This window comes from Sphaeramia orbicularis, chromosome 1 (genome assembly GCF_902148855.1).
Source record: "Sphaeramia orbicularis chromosome 1, fSphaOr1.1, whole genome shotgun sequence".
In the NCBI taxonomy this organism is placed as follows: Eukaryota; Metazoa; Chordata; class Actinopteri; order Kurtiformes; family Apogonidae; genus Sphaeramia; species Sphaeramia orbicularis.
Window position 1 is genome coordinate 7,374,421 of NC_043957.1, and position 6,857 is coordinate 7,381,277.

General features: G+C 40.7%; 1 long non-coding RNA gene across 1 annotated transcript; it reads left to right on the plus strand.

Moving 5' to 3' along the window:
• Positions 1-3,664: 3,664 nt before the first annotated feature.
• On the plus strand, positions 3,665-6,034 carry LOC115416188 (uncharacterized). Its single transcript, XR_003934986.1, has 4 exons — positions 3,665-3,697; positions 3,865-3,921; positions 5,176-5,223; positions 5,793-6,034. It is a non-coding gene; the product is annotated as an uncharacterized LOC115416188 (long non-coding RNA).
• The last annotated feature ends 823 nt before the right edge of the window (positions 6,035-6,857 follow it).

Below are 6,857 nucleotides of genomic sequence, written 5' to 3' on the forward strand. Positions count from 1 at the left end.
AAAGCAGAGATAAAGCAGTTTGCTATGGCCTGATATGATGAATCAGTGACCACAATAGTGAACAGGGGCCTGCGATGAATAATCTGAGGACACAATAACTAGTAGTGGCCTCATATGATCAAAATAAGGGCACTAAGGCTGGGACTAGACAAGTCAACTTAGTCAGACGAGCATGAGCATGAACTGATGAAGCATCTTTGACGAGAGGTGAAACGTCTTCAAAGCCATAACCAAGTCCAGTTGTGTTCAGTTCAGTTTCTTTGAGATAACTGTGACCTGGATGAATGAGAACATTCATAGACCTGTTGCAGAACATGGCAGTGTTGTTTTTAAAAACTGCATGATGACATCAGCATAGCTTGAAAAAAGTCATTTAATGAATAATATTATTTGAGGCATTACGTTATGAAATATTTGAAATATCTCAGTCCAACAGGTTTAGTGACGCAGTGAAACAGTGACACACTTTTCCTGACTTTTGTGGTCCCCACTTCACCTATGCCCCTCCCCCACTCACCTGCTGCACAGAGCCAGGGGTTTGTAAAAATGCAGCATAAACATATAATAATATAAGAAAAATAGGATTATGACAGCAGCACATCTTAATTAAGTGTAATTTGGTGGTTAAGGGAGGACACACTTTTCCTGACTTTTTGGGTCCCCACTTCACCTATGCCCATCCCCCACTCACCTGCTGTACAGAGCCAGGGGTTTGTAAAAATGCAGCATAAACATATAATAATATATGAAAAATAGGATTATGACAGTAGGGCATCTTAATTAAGTGTAATTTGGTGGTTAAGGGGAGGACACACTTTTCCTGACTTTTTGGGTCCCCACTTCACCTATGCCCCTCCCCCACTCACCTGCTGCACAGAGCCAGGGGTTTGTAAAAATGCAGCATAAACATATAATAATTTTAAAAAAAATAGGATTATGACAGCAGGGCATCTTAATTAAGTGTAATTTGGTGGTAAGGGGAGGACACACTTTTCCTGACTTTTTGGGTCCCCACTTCACCTATGCCCCTCCCCCACTCACCTGCTGTACAGAGCCAGGGGTTTGTAAAAATGCAGCATAAACATATAATAATATATGAAAAATAGGATTATGACAGCAGCACATCTTAATTAAGTGTAATTTGGTGGTTAAGGGAGGACACACCTCTGTGGTCCGCACCACACCTGTGCCTGGTCTGACAGGTGGAGCTGTGGGCAGGACACACCTCTGTGGTCCGCACCACACCTGTACCTGGTCTGACAGGTGGAGCTGTGGGCAGGACACACCTCTGTGGTCCGCACCACACCTGTGCCTGGTCTGACAGGTGGAGCTGTGGGCAGGACACACCTCTGTGGTCCGCACCACACCTGTGCCTGGTCTGACAGGTGGAGCTGTGGGCAGGACACACCTCTGTGGTCCGCACCACACCTGTGCCTGGTCTGACAGGTGGAGCTGTGGGCAGGACACACCTCTGTGGTCCGCACCACACCTGTACCTGGTCTGACAGGTGGAGCTGTGGGCAGGACACACCTCTGTGGTCCGCACCACACCTGTACCTGGTCTGACAGGTGGAGCTGTGGGCAGGACACACCTTTCCTGACTTTGTGGGTCCCCACTTCACCTGTGCCCCTCCCCCACTCACGGGGTTCCCCCTCGGTGTGAGCAGGGGTCAGGGTGTGGGTCAGTGACAGAAGGCAGCAGCAGCAGAGGACATAGAAGGACGGATGGAGAAAAATAAAAAGAACGTGGACAAAACAACAGAAAACAGAACACTAGGTAAGTTTACAGTCTTGCACACTTAAATATTAATTAGACTTAGCATTGTGGCTAGCGTGTTTACAGCTAAAAGCTCACTCGTTTATATTAGCTAGCATGGTCGCTAATGCTAACATGCGCTAGCTTCACATTATAGAATGTTGGAACAGTATGTTTTAAACATTAGAACCGTGCACTGATATTTCACCGGTTTCACATGTATTGTTTGTGTTTCAAACCTGAGTTTTCTTAATTTAATCACTGATATTACAGTGGAGTGCAGAAAAGGGGGCGTGCCCGCGGTGCTGCGAGTATAAACAGACAGTGGAGAGTATTTAAGTGACGTCAGCTGTAGTCTATGGAGCTGGAGCTGTGTCACTGCATTAAAGGCTGAGTTTAAGGTTTAGATTTAGACTTTAGCACACAGGTGTCCTCTGACGCACTCTCTGTCCGCTGACGGGAGCGTGCACACCTGTGTGTGAGGGAGCGTGCACAACGCCATACCCAGAGCAGAGGAGAATAGTTAACACGTGACCGCCTCATATAAAAAAGGTAAATAACATAAGGCTATTAACCCAAATATCAAGGTATAGTTCTGTTCTATAGGAAAAGTAACTTTAAATGACTTCTGTTGTCATCTGGCGTTATATATAAAACATAAAATGAACTTGCCCCCTTTAATATAATGGTAAGAGAAACTGGATTTTTTTTTTTGTTTTGCACCTCTTAAACTGACCGCTCCATTACGTTTCTTGTTGCATATTAACGTGTGTCTGTGATTTCATGCAGAGTCCAGCTATGTGTAGCTAGTATCAGAAGCTCTCTGTCTGCACTGTATGCAACAGATAATATAAACAAAGCAGTCACCTGTCAGCTGACCAGACCAGGACCCCAGCAGAACTGTGCAAGTACCTGCTCTCCCCTGACAGTTATTGTTTTTGGACTGTTCTGCAGAAATAGTGTTCAGACCAGGTTTTCTGCACGCTTACAGCGTCTGAAGGACCATCATGAAAAATGCTTATCCAAGTACACGGAGTGGGAGACTAACCAAACACAGGTAAAGATGACTGACCTTTAATATTCACATTTGACACAATATTGCAGTCATATGTAGTCATGCATGCATGCATACTTGGCTGCTGCCTATAAGGAAATTAAAGAATATTTCCAGCTTTGTATTTTTTTTTTAAGGTTATTCGGAGATGTTCATATCCTGGTGGAAACCGTATAATTGTGTAATTCCTCATGCACTGTCCAGTTTGTGGTAGTGAGTGAGCATATGGCAAAAATTGCACATCACAATCATCTGTAAAATAGATTTTATACAAAGACTAACTTATTTCATTGGGCTTTTTACATATTATGTTCTAGTTGTGTTTTTTTTTTTTTTCATGGTGGTAATATTTGTATCTGTTTTAGTCCTCAAGACTGCCACACCAAAGAAGGGTGAATACCACACCACAGGAGACATCATCTGAGTTAATCCCACCCTCCAACAGCTTGGTAAACTCAGAGACCCATCCCACACACTTAACACAATATACTCGAGTAGTGCACTACCTTACACCACGTGTTCAAGGAAGAAGTTAATACAGTTCATCAGGGTTTTCTTGATTTTAGATTGCAGAGTTGTAAGATGGATCAAATGTGTGAATTACACAGTCAGTGGTTTTTACTGTAACAGCGGCTCTCAGTCACAGTCACTTTCAGCAGTAATATTCAGCCTTAGTTCATCCAAACAGCACCAAACCTTTCTGCACCAACCTAGTGTGTGTACTGACGGTTGGCCAGTATTCTGGTAACTGTAACTCAACAAAATTAGAAACAATACATGTAGTCACATCCGTATGTTCTGCCTTTTTAGCCCTTAGGAAGACCTCATAAAGAGGAGGAGGCCTCATCAGGACCGTCTCCTGAGGTCCTGGCACCTTGCAATAGTTTGGTAAGTATTCAAAAGTTACTGTTATTAACCAGCAGTAGTGAGAATACCTCCTGTAAAATTAGAGCATACTACATATTATACCACAGTGCATGTCCTGGAAGTTACTAATTATGTTTCATATTTGTATTCATATTATGGATATTTACACTATTATTTTTCCAACATAGGAAGCATGCAGTTTTGACCCAAACGTTCCACCACTGGAAAGAACTGACAGCATATTTGTAAGTCTGCATATTTAGTTTTGTCTATCAACCTCTATTTAACCTCATAGCTTTTAATCCTCAGACACTAACACCAAACCTTTCTACACCAACCTTGTGCCTGTACTGACAGTTAGCCAGCATTCTGGTAACTGTGTAACTCAGCAAAATTAGAAACAATACATGTAGTAGCATTCATTCATTTCATTTATTTCGTTCACGGTTGAGCATTTCATCAGTAAGCATTCAATAATTATCAAGTAAACAAACATGTCCACACCCATGCTCGAAAGGAGCAGGATGAAGAAAATCTTACATTTCCTGCCCCCTTCTAAATAATAATAACCTTAATGGTTAGCCATACACAACTAGCTATAAAATCATACTGTATAAAGTCAGACAAACCAAACTAAATACATCCAAAGATAATTTAAAAAATGAATCCAAAACCAAGTGCAAAACGACATGTGCAGAAAGTACAAAACATAGGTAAATATAAACCTGATGAAATGATGCAAAAACATTATACCAGAGCAAAATAAGTAAATAAATATGTCACAAAATGCAAAACAAATACGAAGCCAAATGTAAATCTTATAACTGTTCATATCATCTCATTGTTCTTTCTTTCTACACTTTTTTCATTTGGAATATGTTTTTACAGCCCTTCAGCTCATTATAAAGAGAATTCCAGAGTTTAACCCCACCACTGCTTCACAGTTGTCTGTTCACACTGGTGTTTGAGATGACCTTTCCTTCTGTGCTCTTCCTTCTCTGAAGTGAAGACAAACAGTTTTTGTAATTTAGCTGGTACTAGTTTACTTTTGGCCTTGAACAGAACAAGTAATGTCTGTAGCTTAACTAGCTCCTGCCATTTCAATAATCCAGAATTAATAAATAATATATTAGTGTGTTCCTGATCATCTGCTTTATGGATAATCCTGATAGCTCTCTTCTGTAGGAGATACAACGGCTTTGTGTTACTCTTATATGTATTACCCCAGACATTCACACAGTAGCTAATATATGGCCATATAAATGCACAATACAGGGTTCGCATCGCTCTGTAATCTAACAAATACTTTACCTTGTTTAAAATGAAAATACTCTTTGACATCTTTTTTCCTCACATGTGCAATATGGGACTTCCATGTCAGACCTTCATCCAATATTACTCCCAGAAAGCAAAGCTCAGAGAGTTTCAGCTAGATGGTAGAGTTTTAGGACGACCTTACTTTTTTAAATCAGATTTCTTTGTGGTTTATTCTTTCTTAGGACCCCAAATATATGGCTGGACATGGCAAGATGAATCCTCTGCTACAGGTATCCCACAGACTGTTTTGCCCATTAACTTTTTCAACACAGAATCACTGAGCAAGCATTGTTAATAGCATTATTAAAACACATTTTAGTTGGTAGATTTCTCATCCTGTGTGAGGTTTTTATTCATAAGCAAAGAAAGAAATCAAAGATTGTACATGGCAAACAAGATTATACCGCTACAACAATCAAAATTCTACCAATATCTTGTAAACTGGCTAAATTTAAACAGACATAGCTGCCCTGTGATTATTAATTTGAATAGTATCTAGTATTGGTTAATTTGTAGAAAAATACTAAAACAAAATGTGAAATATATATCAGGTTTGGTACCGCATCAGCTAGTACAACTGATGATGTAAATTATTTTAGTGTTTGTGTTATGTATTAATAAAAAATATCAGCTTTCAGGACATTGCTTAATGAAATTACACATCTGATTAATTGATGAAGCTGGCTGGTCACTGAATTCTTTGACATTACTAGTATGTGAGTCTGTTAAGTGAGTTGTAGTGACACCAGCCTTATAGTCTATGGGTCTGATTGTCTTTTTTTCTGTCTTCTTGTCTTAGAGAGCTCAAAGAGGAGGAGTTGGACACCTGCAGAAGTGTGTGCAGAGGAAAAGACTCTAAAGGTGTTCATAGACGGTGGGAAAGTTCCCAGGAAAGCAGACTGTGTGGCTTGCATCAAGGCCTCACCACAAGAGCTGAAGTCAAGAACCTGGAAGGCTGTTAAGTACTATGTTAAGAACCGAATAACAGCAGTTCAGCGTGAAGGAGCAACACGGTACTAAAGATTTTCTCAGGCTTTTGTTTTGAAAGGTTAATATTTCCCTTACCTCTACACTGGAGCTGCATCTTTTCTGTTTTGTTTTGAAAAACAGTTTCCTGTTGTTTTGGGGGGTTTGTGGATCTAAACATTATCTGAACAGCCTTTTTTTTATAATCACAGAAAACTGCAGTGCATTTAGTTTTGTTCAAAATTGTTATGGTTCATCACAACGTTTGTGTGGCATTATGTCCAGTTGGTGCAATTTGCCGAGCGTAAAATATGATTTAAAATCATAGTACTCAATTTGTTTAAAATATTCTGGGAAAACAAAGGCACTTTTTTGAAGGCTTCCATTTAATGTGTGGCAGACACGAATCAATATCAGAATGCATCACTACACTGAACACAAGTCTTAACTGGATTTTAGGGTCTCTACCATCATGTTTCAAAGCTAGCTGGAGGGAGAGGAAGATGATCAGGAAGTAGCTGAAGAGAGAGGAAGATGAGCAGGAAGTAGTTGAAGAGGAAGATGATCAGGAAGTAGCTGAAGAGGAAGATGATCAGGAAGTAGCTGGAGAGAGAGGAAGATGAGCAGGAAGTAGTTGAAGAGGAAGAGTGATCGGAAGTAGCTGAAGAGGAAGATGATCAGGAAAGTCGCTGAGATGAAGATGATCAGGAAGTAGCTGGAGAGAGAGGAAGATGAGCAGAAGTAGTTGAGAGGAAGATGATCAGGAAGTAGCTGGAGAGAGAGGAAGATGATCAGGAAGTAGCTGGAGAGAGAGGAGATGATCAGGAATAGTGTGGAGGGAGAGGAAGATGAGCAGGAAGCAGTTGGAGAGAGAGGAAGATGAGCAGAAGTAGTTGAA